At 45.0% G+C, this 16,559-nt stretch overlaps 1 protein-coding gene across 2 annotated transcripts in view; it reads right to left on the minus strand.

Annotated features, from left to right (window-relative positions):
- Window positions 1–16,559, minus strand: part of LOC138569274 (multidrug resistance-associated protein 1-like) — a 1,459,677-nt gene that overhangs the window by 411,380 nt on the left and 1,031,738 nt on the right. The gene's annotated exons all lie outside the window — the stretch shown is intronic.

Below are 16,559 nucleotides of genomic sequence, written 5' to 3' on the forward strand. Positions count from 1 at the left end.
ATACCTCCTGGGTTAGTCAAATAGCTCCTGGTTAGAAGATAATCCCAGGCCCCCACAGAGCTAAGTTCAGATCTTGGTACACACATTCTTGGTACACACATCTCTATTCCGACCCCTGTTAAGATATTTGCACTATTTTCACTCTAGGGGGGTCATTGCGAGGTGGTCGGTAAAGGGTTACCGGCACCGGTAAGGATGCCGGTGCCGGTAACCCCTTACCGCCCTATTCCGAGGTTCCCTAGTGGGACCCGCTGATAACGTCTGGTCAGACCAGACGTCCTTAGCGGGTCCCGTTAGGGGACCAGGGAGCAAATAACAGGCCCGCCGTTATTAGCGCCTTCCCCATTCCCATTGAGGCCTATGGGGGTTCAAATGGGAATGGGGAATGGTTTTCTGAATGGGGACTTACCGGGTCCTCCAAGGTTGGAATGAACCGGTAAGTCCCCATTCAGAGACACCGGACCCGGGTTTGGAGGCAACCATGGTGGCAATAGCACCATGGCTACATCCAAACTCGGAATGACCCCCACGTCTCTAACTGCTCTTGTCACAGAAGCCAGCTCCTAAACATACTACATGTTCACCTTTTTAATGAGGTGTTTTAGTACTGTGGGAGCTGTTGCTACAAACTCATCCTTCATTCTCACCAGTTGCTTCTCCAGGGGACCCAGGAAAGTTAGGTTGAGCTGCTAGGGGCCAGAAAATAACTTACAAATATTGCCTTGTCAGACTTTCCTGTTTCTCATGAGAAGTGTGGCAAAATCCCATGCTGTCCATGGTGGTGCCTAGTGGGGTGACCAAGGGGGCCAAGCACCTCCCACAGCTAGACGGTGATCTACCCACGGGGTTGTCCTCACAGGATCGCCATCGGTTTGCAAAACATGCACATGTAAAATAAATGCAGAGTACTACAAAAGCCTCACCTGCCCCACAGCCAAAGATCAAGCAATGCAAGTCATAGATGGTGAACCCAGCATTTAAAGGTTTGGTCGAACTACCTTATCCTGTCAAACAGTCAGGTGAGGACAGTACCCTGGCCAATCAAAGACACTCCACACATTTGCAGACTCGTACAGGAAGTTAAAGCCCAGGGGAATGGGACCAGAGAAACATAAGGCCACAGGTCTGCCACCATAGGTTCTGGAAGAAGGAGCTGGCGACTGGATACAGGAGATAGGAATATATTTGGAGCTGGGTGGAGGGGTGGGCAGGAGGCCTAAGTTTGCAGAAGAAACTCAAAGGGCTAGCCACATTGGTTCCTAATGGATTAGGAGAGGGTCTGATGCAGGAGCTCTAGAGCTCAAGAGCAGAGCATGAGCCCAAGCGCTTGAGAGAGGGGCTGGAGCAGGAGTCAAAGACCCTAAAAGATGTTCTGAGGCATGATGCCCAGAGGGGTGATGATCCCGATAGTGATAGTAGTACAGAGGAGGATATTAATAAGAATAGCATAGTAGTTGTCCAGATGGGTAAAGAGCCTGAGAGTCATAGTTGTGTAGACAGGAGTGGTACTAATAGGAATGAAGAGGGTGTCCAAAAGGGAAAAGATCCTTGGTATAATGGTAGTATAGAGGAAGATGGTGCTCAGAGAAGGTGCCCAGGGGGATGAAGACTGTGAGACCAGTTATTGCACAGAGGAAGGTGGTGCTCAAATGAGTGAAGAAGGTGGGGAAAGTAACAGCGTGAGACTGAGAATAAAGAGATGTGAGATTGTGACACAAGGAAGAAGCCGTTGACTGGAGATATGTTGCTTTGTGGAACATCTCAGAGAGGTATACCTTCACTTTAGGGTCCGAGTGTCATGATTCCTGCCCCTCATGTCCCCAGCCCTCCAAGATGTCAGGCTGGAGCCAGGCCACGATCACCTACATGGCCCTCAAGGGCCACTCCAACCCTCCAAAGACCCACTTGGAGTCAGACTTGGCGCTTGTGGCTCCAGACACACTCACCCCCATAGGATAACATTGGGGATTGGACTTGTAGTGCATTGATGGGGACAAGATGGATGCCCCCACATATTTCGCTTCCCAGAACTGCATGTGCAGTCTAGTCTTTTGGGTGTGGTTCAGCCCAGAGACTCCTGGGATACCCAGAGACTATTTAAGCCACGCCCAGGCTGAGAAACATGCTTTGTGTTTTCTGCACCTGCAGCGTGACACTCACCGTGTTCGGATCGGTCTCCAGTGGGCCTGCATCTTTCTTCTGCGCTCAGCTCCTGCAAGAACAAGAACACAGTTAGGAACAGCCTTACCTTGCGGCGCTTCTGCCCATCATTCATCGCTCCTTCTTTTCTGCGGGCATCTTCGGCGGTGTCATTCCCATCCCGGCACGCCGCTTCCTAAGGAAACGGGAAAAGAACAGAAAAAAGGCATTAGTAAGCATTCTGCAAATCTTTGCTTATTTTTAAATACTGTACAAGATTCAAACGCTTACCTGAATCCCAGCCACTCTGGGGGAACCCTGTCTCCGGAACTTCTCATCCATCTGCAAGAGGGAAAAGACACTCCAGGTTAGCGCGGAAACATCTAGAGGCGCCGCATACCGCGCTTAGTCACCGCATTTCGTCTTCATAACCGGCATCCACGCTGAAAACATCGCGGCACCTAAAAGATAGAGGAAAATAACTCAGTTCAATACAAATACGAAAGGGGTGCATCATGCATCACGCTCTCACTCACCTTCAGCGGTACTCATCTTAGCAGCACGCCGCCAGCCCCGGACGCCGGCCATCATCTAAGGAAGGAAAGGAACGAAGTTAGAGAACTGTTCAAAAGACTCGTTATACTTACCTGTCGGACTCTTGCCAGTGAAGTAATAGGGGCAGCAACAAGCCCACATCAATCAACGCACCCCTGTGCTGAAAGCAGGACGGAGAGCACACTATCCAAGAAAACAAGGTGAGCTGTGGATCAAAGGGAAGGGTCGGACCCCGGGGAAGAAGGGGTTCAAGCACACAGAGACAATAGGGAGTTAAACTCTACCAATCCTGTGTTTCAGGCCCAGTCTCCAGTCGAATAGACTCCAGGGAAGGGTTCGAGGTCGTAAGAGGTCAGAACAGGCTGAGTGACGTTCCCGTGCATACCAGGCCAGCGTTACACCGGGAGGATAGCTCAGAGGCAATGCATTTGTCTTGGAAGCAAGACAACTCAAAGCAACAGAGGTTTGGTTCCCGGTCCGGCACTTAGAAACTGGTCTCTGGTACTAAGCGCATTATGAAATAAGAATTCATTAGGGTCAAGGACAGTAAGACAGAAGGGACACAGAGAGGACAAATAGGACAAAATTAAGATGAAGTGAGCAGAAGTTAAAGTGGTTGATGGGCATGGGGGCAAACAGGATATAGGTCAGTGCATTGGGAATTAAACACTGCTATCAGGAGTAGAGGGGAAGATCGCAGTAGCTGGCTGTCCTGCCCTATTTCCCTGGTCCACATCCCATTGGGTGTTGCCCCAACTTTGACCCAGTCCCCTCCTTTTCTTGCCAGAGGACCCTAACATCTCTACTCTGGTTGACGAACCAGAACAAATGGAGGGAAAATCAAAAAACAGAAATAGAGATGGAGAATACAAATGTTGCTGTGGTGTGGAATTATCTTTCAATTTAAAATATTTTCCTTCCTCACATCAGTGTGTTGTACAGGTACATTTTCCTGAGGTGTGTGTTTGACTTGGAACATAATAGTGATGTTGCAAAACCGATTAGTGGCACATCAATTACAATGACAATACAGGTTTGTGGTTAAGTTAGTCAGATCACACTTATGTTAAGAACCATTTCAGCATATTTCTCCTACATGTCTCTTCTTGTTCTTGGTTGAGAACATCACTGTGTCATGCATCCAGACTTTACCAAATGAGCCTAGTCCAAGAATTTCAACCATGAATACAATCACATGAGAAATGTTTAAGAATTATTGGGAGAGCATCTTCAGGTATTCTACGGGCAGAAATCATCCATGTATAAGGATCTTTTGACCATGCCTTTGCAGAAGCCAAAGAAACATCCAACCTCTTGTTACCTCTACATTTGACAGTTCGGCTGACTGTCAAACTGATTTGTTAGTTAATTCAGTCACGCAGAACCTTAAAATGCTCTAAAGGCTGTTTTACCGCTATTTATAACCGAACTTGCTTCCCGTTACTTTGTGGGATTTGCTGGGCTGTTAGGGCAGGCATGCACAGGACAGGGTCATACTTAGCAGGTGTTTAGGAGGATTCTGGGTATTTTGCATTTTGGAGCAGGATTTGGAGGCAATTTGAGTGATTGCATCTATTTGTTGTTGGTCTTTTTGTCTTGGTGTTTAGTAAGAATGTTTAGGACATTTATGTGACCCTTAGTTTTAGTGTTTGTTCAGTGTGTTGATAGTTACCAGTTGTTATCCCACATATACAAAAGTTGTCCTTTCCTCCTGTGTCTTGACCTCTTGCACAATTTGGAAAAGGCACAAAAGAAATCCTGCCCCTAATCCTATCCACAAAAAACACAAACCAGGTTTGCCCTTTCTCAGTTTCCCCTTGCATGTTTTTGTCATTGTTTCAACTCCCAAGGTGCTGGTCTAGCTGGTCTAATAATATCATGTAGTGTTATAGTATGAGCATAGTTTATGATTTGTTTACTTGTATTGGGGTTGTGATTTGGTTCTCGGGCCGATTTGGTGCTTTTCAGGGTGCCCTCACACATAGTTCTCATAGATTTTTCCCAATTTGCATTTGAAGTGTTCATGGCACGGCACTAGAGATGCCTGGAGGGGAAGGGAAAGCAGGTTACAAAGGTGTCTGAGAAGGATGAGGAGATCATGTTCTCCTTGCATGAGGAGGGAGATTTCCGGAGATGGATGAGGAAGAAGTAACCCTGTGTGGTGTGTGGGTGCCGATTCGCTGGCGTGGGCCACACAGCATCTCGATTCGCTGAGTCCTCTCCTGTCAGTCAGCATGTTAACATTGTGTAGAAGAGAAGAGGGCCATCTGGAACTCTGTGGCAGCACGGCACATGGTGAGGGTGCGAGCATGTTGGGTACGTTTTTTTTTCTGAAATGTGTATTAATTAATTAATCTTTTATAACACGCTCAATACCAAAGACAAGTCTCTAAGCATGGGACCGGGATAGGAATCTGTGTTGCTCTGCGTTGCCTTGCTTCCAAGACAAATGCGTTGCGCCCAAGCTATCCTCCCGGCCCTATGTATGTGCGCATGTATGTTGGTGTTTCTGTATTCATGTATGTGTGCATGGAAGGAATTGTGTGATTTGTAAATGCACGGGTGAAATTGTTGAATGTGAGAATGTGTGCGTGTGAAGGGCAAGCAGGGTCATGAAATTCAGGAGTGGGCCCCACATGCCGCCACCAGCCACCATGAAGTGCTGGCATGGCAACCTTTCCTACTTTACTCTCGATGCAAAGTAAAGATACTTCATTGTGCATCAAGGATAAAGCAAACATGATACTTGTTATACCATGGGTAGACTGGGCTACGTTCAATGAATAACATGTATCATGTTTACTTTGCATCAAGGGTGAAACAAACATGATAGGTATGGATGCACAGTTCTTTTCTTTTCTTTTTTTTATATGGTGCAGGCTTGGGCACACTTAAACTTGTGAGGTAAAATGAGGGAGTGCAATCGGTTCAGGCTCTATATCGGACCAAGGGTGCCCCCAGCTCAATGCAGATCTAATATCAGCAACACGCTGACATTGTTATAGTGACACGGAAGACCGCAACACTGTGGTTGGAATGATCAGGGGGTGACGGGAGCACCAGGCGTGTCGATGCACACCCCCACAGTGCAGCACAACCCAACTTGAGTTTTCCTGTGTCACTGACAGTCAAGGACCGCAAATAGGCAACGCGGAAGTCACATTGACAGAGGTGAACATAATATTTATTTCACTGCGCACTGGTCGAGGGCTGAGTCACAGAGACACAAGATAAATGAGGATTACGACCCACAGCCATTCTAGGCAAACATTTAATAGTGGGGGTCCAACAGCAACAGTATCAACACCTGTACTGGAAGGGAGTCTGCTGTAACACCTCGAGCTCACTCAATGCAATAGCCTTGAGCACCCACACAGCTGCACTATGCATAACTGGCCCAACAACACTGGGACCTGCATCATGGTATGCTGAAATCATCTACACAGATAATTTAAGACTTACAATGACCACCCCACAGTATGACTACATGATTCTCTGGATCACTCCAGACCAGCATAACTGATCCACAGAAGTCTGCCAGACCTGGTCCTGCACTACCTTGCACCACTGATGACTTAATGGTATACTCCACAGAGGAGTGATATAACCGGAACATATCTGACACAAGGATAGATTACTATGCACTACAAAGGCCTGCATCCCCTATTTGAGCGTGTCTGGGCCTGCACAGCTTGCATGGTGATCTCTCCAATCACCGGCCATCACCTCCTCACCCTGATCCCACTCCCTGGCTCCCAACTCTATCCAGTCAGTCAAAAGTGGCATTGGAAAGGCCTAAGCTACCCAACCGCCCCTGCTAGACACCCCAACACCCTGCCCATTGAGCCATCCAGACTGAGCATCAGCCCTCAAGGTAAGCCCTCTCTGCTGGTTTCCAGCGGCATAGTCTTTGCTGATTGCACTCCCTCACCCACCACGACATCAACGTCTACAACAACACCTTTGTTGCTCCCTAAATCCACTCCGTTGCTGACCCCCTCTCATTACCTCTTCTCTTCTTACCTACCCTCATCATGTCTGCACTCACCTACTACCCAATCCCACACCTTTCCTGCCCCAACTCCACATCAAATCTACTCCTTCCACCCTGCATACCACCCCACCTCATTCCTTACTGTTAGCCACTTCCTCACAAGCTTGCCCTTGATTAGGTGCACAAAGAACAGCCAACGTACGATCCTGTATGACAGCCCCTGAGCAGCAAACCCACGCACAAGCTCATCCCTGTCACAAGTGTTTCCAGACTCCTCAGACTTTACTCCCGCACTGCAACTCTTCCTCCCCTTTTCGTCCCTTTCGTGCTCCCCTCAGCCACCCCACCCTTATAAGAGCAACATAAACACCACCAATCCTGAAAACTGCACGAAACGTAAGGGCACCCTGATTAACACTCGTTCCCTATGTGCCCATGCCGCTCACATGCATTACCTCATCAGCGATCACCACCTCAATCTCCTGGCTGTTACTGAGTCTTGACTCCACAGCACAGTGGGTCCGGCCCTCTCACTTACCATCCCACTAGGATATTCCATCCTCAGAGCTGAACGACTGGACAAACCAGGAGGTAGTGTTGCCTGTATCGCTAAATCCTTGCTAGCCAAATGTGTGCTATTAGGCGACTTCATTTTAGGTTTCTAGAGCAACCAATCTCACCAACACGCTTACGGAGATGAACCTCTCCCAACACATTTCCTCAACGACCCATACCAAAGGACGCATTCTAGACTGGCTCCTTACGCTCTACAGCCACTGACACTGACATCTGCCTATTGGCCTGGACCAAGCATTCTCTTATTGACTTTCTACTGTCTTACACCTGCCCCTCGGTGAAGCCTGCCCGCCCACTATACCCCACCTTAGCCACAACACTTGCAGGTGTACTGTAGAAGAGCTTGCTCCCTCAATTCTCAATGACATCTCCCACAATCTAACCTTTCCTCAAGACCCACAGGCTCTTCCCTCTTTGCTCCACCAGGTCCTTACTTTCTCTATTTACCAAAATGACCCCCTCACATACCAAACACCCAAACCAAGCAGACATGCTAACAGATGGTTAGCCGAAGACCTGATCACACACCGACCTCTCAAATGTGCATGAGGACACACCTGGAGACAACACCCCACCCCTGCAAACCTCAATGCCTTTAACACTGCAGCTAAAGCCTATACAAACTCACATATCTCTCTACCAAACCCAACTCCTTCAACAATGGGATATTTAGGTCGAGTTACAACACTAAAGAGCTATTTGCCATCCGTAAGGACCTAGAGAACCCCTGCCCACTACTTCCCAGGTTCACACTGATAAATCCTGGTGCTTGACCATCCACACCGCCCTGAAATAAAATTGACAATCTTTCTGACAAAATTGCTGTAAAGTACTTGTCTGTGAATGCATGAGCTGCAAGAATGTTGGAGTTCTGTTGTGGAATCTTGTCCTGTGAGTGTGTGTGTGAGAGTTCTACTAAATGTCAAAGGCTGGGCTAGCCTGGGTGAACTTAATGTAACTATCTATGTAACATGGAATAAACCTTAAGTGTGAACCAACATGAAGATTACAGAAGCTGCTTTCTAACAATGGCGATGAGGATGGCTGAAACCAGAAGCACACGTGCTAAAAAGGAAAAAGAAGCAGACTGCTGAGGGGGGAGCAGCAGAAGAGAGGAGAAACCACTGCCCTGCAAAGAAACAGAAGCACGGAAGTAAGTCCCATCAACCAGGGCACAATAAGGAGGAAGAGAAAATTGCCCCAAATATAAGTGTAAGCATGGGCATACGAAGGGGGAAGATCATGCAGGCCCAACTGTTTTAAGACTGTTATAAAAGAAAAGTGTAGTTCCCAGCGCTATAAATAAGGGGTTTAACTTGTGAAATGAAGTATGGCTAAGAAGAAGTATTCAGCTAAAAGCTTTGTGTAAGAATTGTGAGTCGGTGCGCATGTACTGAATGGCTAAGGGTTTAAGAAGTTTGGTGCATTTGAAATCACATAGTAAAACATTACAGGAAGGGATGACAGCGGTTTTACCGTGGTGAAGGTTGGAAGCAGGAGCTGTGCTTTGCCCCGATGCAAAGCTGTGAATGGTGACGTCACACAAGAGCAGCTGGTAATGGCGAAGTAAGGAATGCCATGGTGTCATAAGGTGAACTGCTGCGGCTAGTGAAGAGGAGGTAGCTTCGTTTGGAAGCGTTGGTTTCAATTCAGAAGGTCATCCGAAGAAACTGTGTCTGCAGCACAGTTAAAGAGTAATGAGGCATGTTTAGAATAAAGCACCCATGAAAACGTTGGAGGCGCAATGACGTTCACATCTTTAACGAAAGAAAGTTGATGTCGGTATTGTGAATCCAGAAGGGTCGGTGACAAATTAAAGGAAGGTAGAGACGATGCCCGCTCCCGACGAGGGACAGATCATTTACCGGTTTATCGCACAGCGGATAATGAGAGATGCATCGGGAAAAGGAAGGAGTGTCATTCTCTACACGAAATGAAATCGCTGTGAGATATGAATCGGAGATCAAGCAAGTCAATATTTTCTTAGTAAGTAGAGTCATTGTGAAGTAATGCAGACTCTTAATGTAAGAAGTAATATGGGGACGAGGTAACAGGAAAGATGATCCCCAAATGTTGCATTGAAGGTGTGCCGAGTTGCGGCAGAAAGGTGTATCCTTTTCAGTATCAAATGTGTTGCATGTGTGATTTGTGCATTATGGCATTTATAAGAGTCTATTTGAGAGCTGGTTAGCTATAACCTATTCAAGGGTTTGTAGGTTACAATGGACTCTTATGGACTTTGTGAGAACCCTGTTATGAGTAGATGGTTACACGTGCATGTGCTCGATGTGTGCCTATAATGGCGATGAGGATGAGCACATGTGAGTTAGGATTAACACATTTTGAGGCTTTGCAGGGTTTATGTTGTGCAACACAACAAAGACTTTTAGCTACACTATGACTTTTCACCATGCATGTTATGTTTGGTCCTAGCAAAACCAAACCAAATTTTAATAATTTGAACATGTAGATTATCTTTGGTAAGGATGGAAATATAGCGGTGTGTGATTAGAAGTGTACCAAGGATAACAGAGGGATCAGTGGTCATAAAATGGTCATAAAATGCGCAAAAGTCGTGTATCCGCGGATCTGAAAGTTGAGGTTGTGCCTTGACATATGGTAATGGGGAGGTCATGCCATCCCAAGAAGTGATTCTAAGATCCAGATGCGTTCTTAGGAGGGCTTGTGCCCTAAAGTAATGATGATGATTTACAGTTAGTGCCATCCTTTGGAAAGGGGAGTATACCCTAGTTGTTAAAGGAGAGGTCATGCCTCGGGAAGTATAGGTTATTATGGTGAGGTCACGCCTACAGGCATTTAAGTTGTGGGAGTGGTGGATTCCCACATGTTGTGTGAGAGGTTGCACCTGTTATCATTCTTTAGAAGAGGAAGTATGCCATGGTGGTAAATGGGGGTCACGCCTCCAAAGATGTGTTATGGGAGGTCGTGCCTTATACCCATTTGTTAAGATAGAGGCTTGTAGTTGCCCAAATGTAGAGTAAGGGGTCACGCCTCGAGGATGTGGGAATGGTTAGGTCACGCCTGTAATGCCCTTTATTAGTAACGGGAGAGTTCCCTAATGAAAAAGGGGGTCATACCCTCTATAAGTTGTTTCGGGTGGTCGTGCATGCCCTTTCCCGCCTAGCAGAGGTGGTATGGTATGGGTTTAAGTCTGATAGAGAGTTATAGAGTAGCACATCCTCTTTTAAAAGGTGCAATTTAGTTGTGTGAATGTGTGTCATGTTCTTGTGAGATAAGGAGGTGTCTTGTAATGCAGATTTGATTGTGTGTGTGTGTGCCTGCAGTAAGAGAGGGAGATATGCTGTAAAGTACTTGTCTGTGAATGCATGAGCTGTGGGAATGTTGGAGTCCTCATGTGGAATCTTGTCCTGTGAGTGTGTGTGTGAGAATTCTACTAAATGTCAGTTGAGGCTGGGCTAGCCTGGGTGATGGGACCCAGTGGTGTCCTTATGGTGTTCCTCATGTGATCTTAATGTAACTATGTAGCATGGAATAAACCTTAAGTGTGAACCAACATGAAGACTACAGAAGCAGCTTTTTAACAAAAATGACAGCTAAAAAACTCCAACATGTGGCCAGATCCTCCTCCTCGATCACTGCACCGCCCCACACTGATCTACCCTTACCTACCCTTACGTCTCCAGTTCAACTTCTCCACAGTCACACCAGAAGAAGTCCTGAATACCGTCCAACATCTCAAACCTTCGAATTGTAAAGGAGATGCCTGCCCAGCCCACATAGTCAAGGTATGTGTAGCACCGTTACACCGTCCATCTCTGAATCCGCCAATGCCGAATTTGCCACCAATTCCATTCCCTCCTGCCTTAAAGCAGCCAGGGTCTCTCATCTCATTAAGAAACCCTCCATGGACCCTTCCCTCCCTATCAACTACTGGTCCATTACCAGAGTACACTTTATTTTAAAAATCCTGGACTGCACAGCCTATTCCCAGGTCCAAACTGACCTCGAACAACATCAACTACTTGGCTCCAGACAATCGGGATTTTGACCTAAGCACAGCACAGAAACAGCCCTCCTTGATCTTAAGATCCAATTAGAGAGTTTATGTGACTCAGTTAACACCTCCATCCTACTCCTTCTCAATCTCGCTGCTGCTTTCGACGTCGTTGATCACCTTGCCGACACTTCCGGGTCACGTGACCCGTGACGAGTCTTTCTCCTTGTTGCACTTGGCAACCGGCCTCGGCCAAGCCAAGTCAAGCTTGCAGCCGTAGGCCGTTCCCGACAACTGCGTGTGGATGACTCAGCGCCCTGTGCAGCCCCGAGTGAGCCGTATTTTGGATTACTGCTATTTAAAAGTATTTACTACTGAATCCATTTGACTGAGGGATCGCGCTCGCCGCTCTTCACACAACAGTCATCTTTTCTTCACTTGTGTAGGAGTTTCACTGTTTGTCAGCATGCATGTTGCACCGTAACATCCGCGCATCTGTGCCTGATTGGGCTCAGGCTTACCGTGTGTCTCTCGGCAGTCTTGGAGTGGGTGTATCGAGTCGACTCTGAACAGCAAGTCAGTTTCTTTTTCCAGTCCAACATCCATGGGGACTGGATAAATTGAACCCCTCTAGGGTATCATGAATTTGCCCCGAAGAAGGAGGTAACACACAACCACCGAAACGCCAAAAAAGATAAGGGGGATTGGCTTCCAGATTCTCTGCCTTTGAAAATGTGGACATTTGTTCCCTCGATTGGAACGTATTAAATAATATGGCAGCAGACACTATATTTTGAAAACTGTTTCTGTCTAAATCTGGTTTATCCATAGATGTTCTCTGTTCCCCTGTATGCGTTGGCAAACCCAGTGGGAGTTTCCCATATATGAGTCTCATGAAAAGATTTCTGGAAATATTTTTAAAAAAACCTTCAGACTCATTTCGGAATAAATTGTATACTAATACTAGACATTTGAGGGATTCCTAACCTCTATTTTGATTTGTTTAGATTGTTTCTCAAATATGAATACATAAAACTGTCACTATGAAACCGTTTCATTTATCCTTTTCTTTTCCTCTTTTTAAATCAGAGGAGCTTTTCCTCACTTGCTCTCTCCCCTTGTTCTGAGCACTGGGTTTTTCGTTTACTTACACTTGCACTTATCATTATCCCTTTCCTTCATTCTTTGACCTTGGTTATGTGTAACCATATGTTTGATGAATGATGTAAATAATTGTTTCATCTTCTCTCTCCATGTTTACGATTCGATGTATAACTTTTTTGTCTTTTTCAATTCTGTTATTCAACATATGGCAATCTTTGTTTGCAACATTTTGATCATTAAAACAGTATAATTTATACACTGAAAATGTTGTGGTACATGTGGTCATCTTGTGTTTCTATATATTTAACCATGCATTAATATGGTTGTAACTAGGGGTGTGATTTGATACAAGAAAAAAAAGAACATTTAACGAAAGGCACTCCGCCAATTCAGCACACTAGGCAAGGTGCTGAGTGCTTTGTTCCTCGTTTTGCAGCATTATCTTGTTGTGTCATTTCGACCTCGTTGATCACACCATCCTATGCCAAAAACGTTCTCCCGACTTTCACTATTCCCACAATGCTGCATTGAGGATCAAATCCTTTGAGTGAATGCACCTCCAGAGTCTTCATTGGAGATGCCATTGCAGATCCCATCGCTGTCCCATTTGGCTACTGCATCTCCCCCACTCTTTGCAACACCAACACCAAGCCCCTAGTTGACCAAATCGATGCCGTTGGCATCCTATTCACCAACTTTGCTGACGGCACCAAAATTCTTCTCCCTATGACAGGAAGCAATGCCCAGGACGTCGAATCTATCAACCAGATTTACGGCATCATCCAGAACTGGATGGCCTCCCACAACACATGTCTCAATGATGAGAAAACTGAACTTTTCATTGTGGGATCCTAACTGCTTATCAGATCCTTTGAGCCCACCTACTCCTCCTTCTCCACTGATGGCACTACCATTCAGGTCTCTAAGCACGTCAAGACGCCTTGTGTTCACATCAATGCAGAACTCAATATGTCCAAACACGTGAACGCTTTAGCTTCCACCACAGCTTAGACAGCCAAACTTATTGCCTTGAGCAGAACATTCCTTGCACCTACCAACATTCTGACTCTGGCCCAGGCCACAATTTTCAGCAGACTGGACTACTGCAAAGTGCTTTTCACTGGCACGCCGTCAAGATCTTATCCAAGTTAAAGCTTCTACAAAACAAGGCTTTAAGGCCAGCGTTGGGCCTCAAACACTCTGGCCACATCTCTACCACAAGACGCAAAGCCGCACGGATCGGAAAACTCTTGCAATCATGCACCGCTGTATTCATAATGGAGCCTGCTCATATCTTAATCCATGCATCTCAGCCAAGACCTCTGTGTGCCCCCTTCGCTCCTCCTCCAGTCTGGTTATCCAAACCCCCAGGTTCAAACTTAAATGAGCTGGAGGCTCTAGCTTTTGCATCACTGTGCCAACACTTTGGAACTCACTCCCCACCTCACCTTCAGAAAACTCCTGCAAAACCTGGCTGTTCGATAAATATGACTAATTTGTACCTCCTCTGATATCTATACCTTTCTCCTGACAGACACTGGTCTTGCTTCCTACTTACACTGTCTGGGTGCGCCTTACAAATGCCCACAAAAAACACAGAGAACTAGAGTTTCTTTTTAAGGTTATAATCAGTCTCTTCTGGTTCTGACTCTTCTGGGGTTCCCACTTCTTAAATCATATCACTTTGTGATAACCATACCAAAACAGGAGGCAGGACCTACGGATAGCTCTCCTCTTTCTGTTTTTGCTGAAACCAGCATTTTAGCCTCTCTGGAACTTGCTGCTCTCTGCTTGACACTACAGAAATATGCTGTGGAAAAAACTAACAGTCATTAACATTTCAAAATAAAAAATAATGTGTCTTGGTGAAGCAATACCAAAAAAAAATGTAATTGGAAAATTAAGGATACCATCTTGTCCATAGTGGATGACTATTAGTATCTGGGCTTTGTTATAAAACTAAAACCCATTGCATATTTTTATAAGCATTTGATGTTCCCCAGAATATGGAGGAAATGGTGTGTTGTAAAGCAGTATATAGTGAAGCAGGGTGGGCAAAATGTGATGGCAATGTTGGAGATCTATTGAGTCAGCATTACGCCGGGCTTTATGTATGCTCTCTCTGTGTTCTCTGGTGGCTTTGTCACTTGGCTGGGTAGGGTCGAGGGAAAAATCTTATGATCTTTCTTCAATTTACCCACCTCCTCACCGGTGAAGGCTTTGAGACTGGAGTATGGCGTAACCTCCCTCCAGTCAATGTGGTTAACACAACACACTTTGTTATATCTAAGGGCCACTTCTAGTGCTATAAATAGGAATCCATTACAATCACTAATTGGAAAGGTTTTAAAGGAAAAGGAGTGCAAAAACGGGTTCTACAATGAACTAAAACAAAGTGCCCTAAACAATTTGGCTATTCTGGATATCCCACTAGAGGTGGTTCTGACGGCTACTAATATAGAAGCATTAGTGAAGAAAAAATCAGGTCTGGGACAAAGTGCGTAATGTCGATAAAACTGCAAAGATCAGAAGGCATAGTGAATTTGCTACCCAAAGTTTCCCATTTGCCAGCCCTCGATCTTATCTGGCCAATCATAATTCATACGAACTGAAACGCTTCATATCACTAATGTGATTGAATTTGCTTCACACTGAGAAAATCTTGGGGGCATGGAAAAAACGCTATTGGAAGACAGGCTGTGTCGCCTATGTCATGGTAAAATAGAGTCTGTACGACATATCCTTACCACTTGCTTAGTCATGAAAAAGAACTATGCAAAAGGCTATAGCAAATTTTTTACCAAAATATTGAACACTGAAATGGATCAATGATGGTCTCTTCTTCATAGTTGGGATTCCATGATAGTATCGGCCTCAGCTTTTTTATATGGAAAGAATTTCCAAAAATATTATGATAAGAGTATTATATATGTATTGTATATGTATTGAAATGTGATTAACATCGTATATGTATTAAAATGTTATTAACATTGTATTAGGATACATTTAAAATGTAGGTATGTGCTTAAGGTTTGTAAATAACAAAAATAAAGAAAACAAACTTTGAATTAAGATTGGTTGAAGTTTTTAAGCAGCCCATTTGCATTATTTGTGTTTCTTTTCCCTATACACATTTCAATTAAAATATATGGTACAAATCTTCCAAAGATAATTTCCTCTGTATGTGTGCATGTATCCATCTATATGTGTGTGTGCATTTGAGTATTTTACAGAGATCTGAAAAGTGTGAAGCTAACGCACAAACAATATATTGCAGAACAGGGAAAATAGTGACACACATGAAAAGAGAAAGGTGGGTGTTCAGGGGAACCAAGAACTGTTGTCTTCAAAGTAAGCTTTCTAGTTCTATTTGTAGGTGCACGATTGAGGGATCCTGTTTGAATGTAATTGGTAAGTTGTTCCAGTATCTGGGCGCACAGCAGGAGATATAATGCTGGCTTATCATTTGTTGTATATCTTGAAGTGGTTAATTTCAAGACTGTGGGTTTATTGGATGAGGATCCTATATTGGCATCCAGATATTTTGAGCTTTCTGTCAGGGAGGACGGATAGGATGCTTTGAAAACAATCTACTTAGTTCTAAAATAGACATTTTGACTGTGATTGAACTTTTCTATGTCCACTCTACTGTGGAACTGATGTGACTGCTAATCACTAATGTCTAGAACTGCACATGTGTCTATTAAAGTAAACACAGTAGGCACATGGGGCTGACTGTTTCATTTATGGTCACAGGCAGGACCACTCTTGTAGTAAAACACTGAGGTAACAAAAGGGAGAGGCAGCCACACACTTGGGACATCATAAAAAAGCAAGCATTGTATTTTTCATCCGAATAACGGAAGCATTGTCACAAACAATCCTTAAAGATGGGAAAATAAGTGGTTTCAACATTGTTATATGTCCAAGAGGGGATAAAAGGGGTTTGGGGCTATGGCCTCATGATTGCCTAAACTGAGATTCTAGTAAGAGAAAATGTCCAAACAAGCCCTTTTCTTTTGGGCATTACTAGAAGCAGGTAGCTACGAGCTCTCAGGTTCTTCTAGCAATAAGACATGTCATTTCAGTACAAAGCAGTATTATTTTTCTAGCTGGAATGCTTTATAAATGATGATAGTTATGTGAAGAGGATGCGTGTATAGGCAGTGGAGGTATGCATTATCACTTCCACAAAGACGTTCAGGTACATGGAAG

This window comes from Ambystoma mexicanum, chromosome 2q (genome assembly GCF_040938575.1).
Source record: "Ambystoma mexicanum isolate Mex_15411 chromosome 2q, UKY_AmexF1_1, whole genome shotgun sequence".
NCBI classification, from domain to species: domain Eukaryota; kingdom Metazoa; phylum Chordata; class Amphibia; order Caudata; family Ambystomatidae; genus Ambystoma; species Ambystoma mexicanum.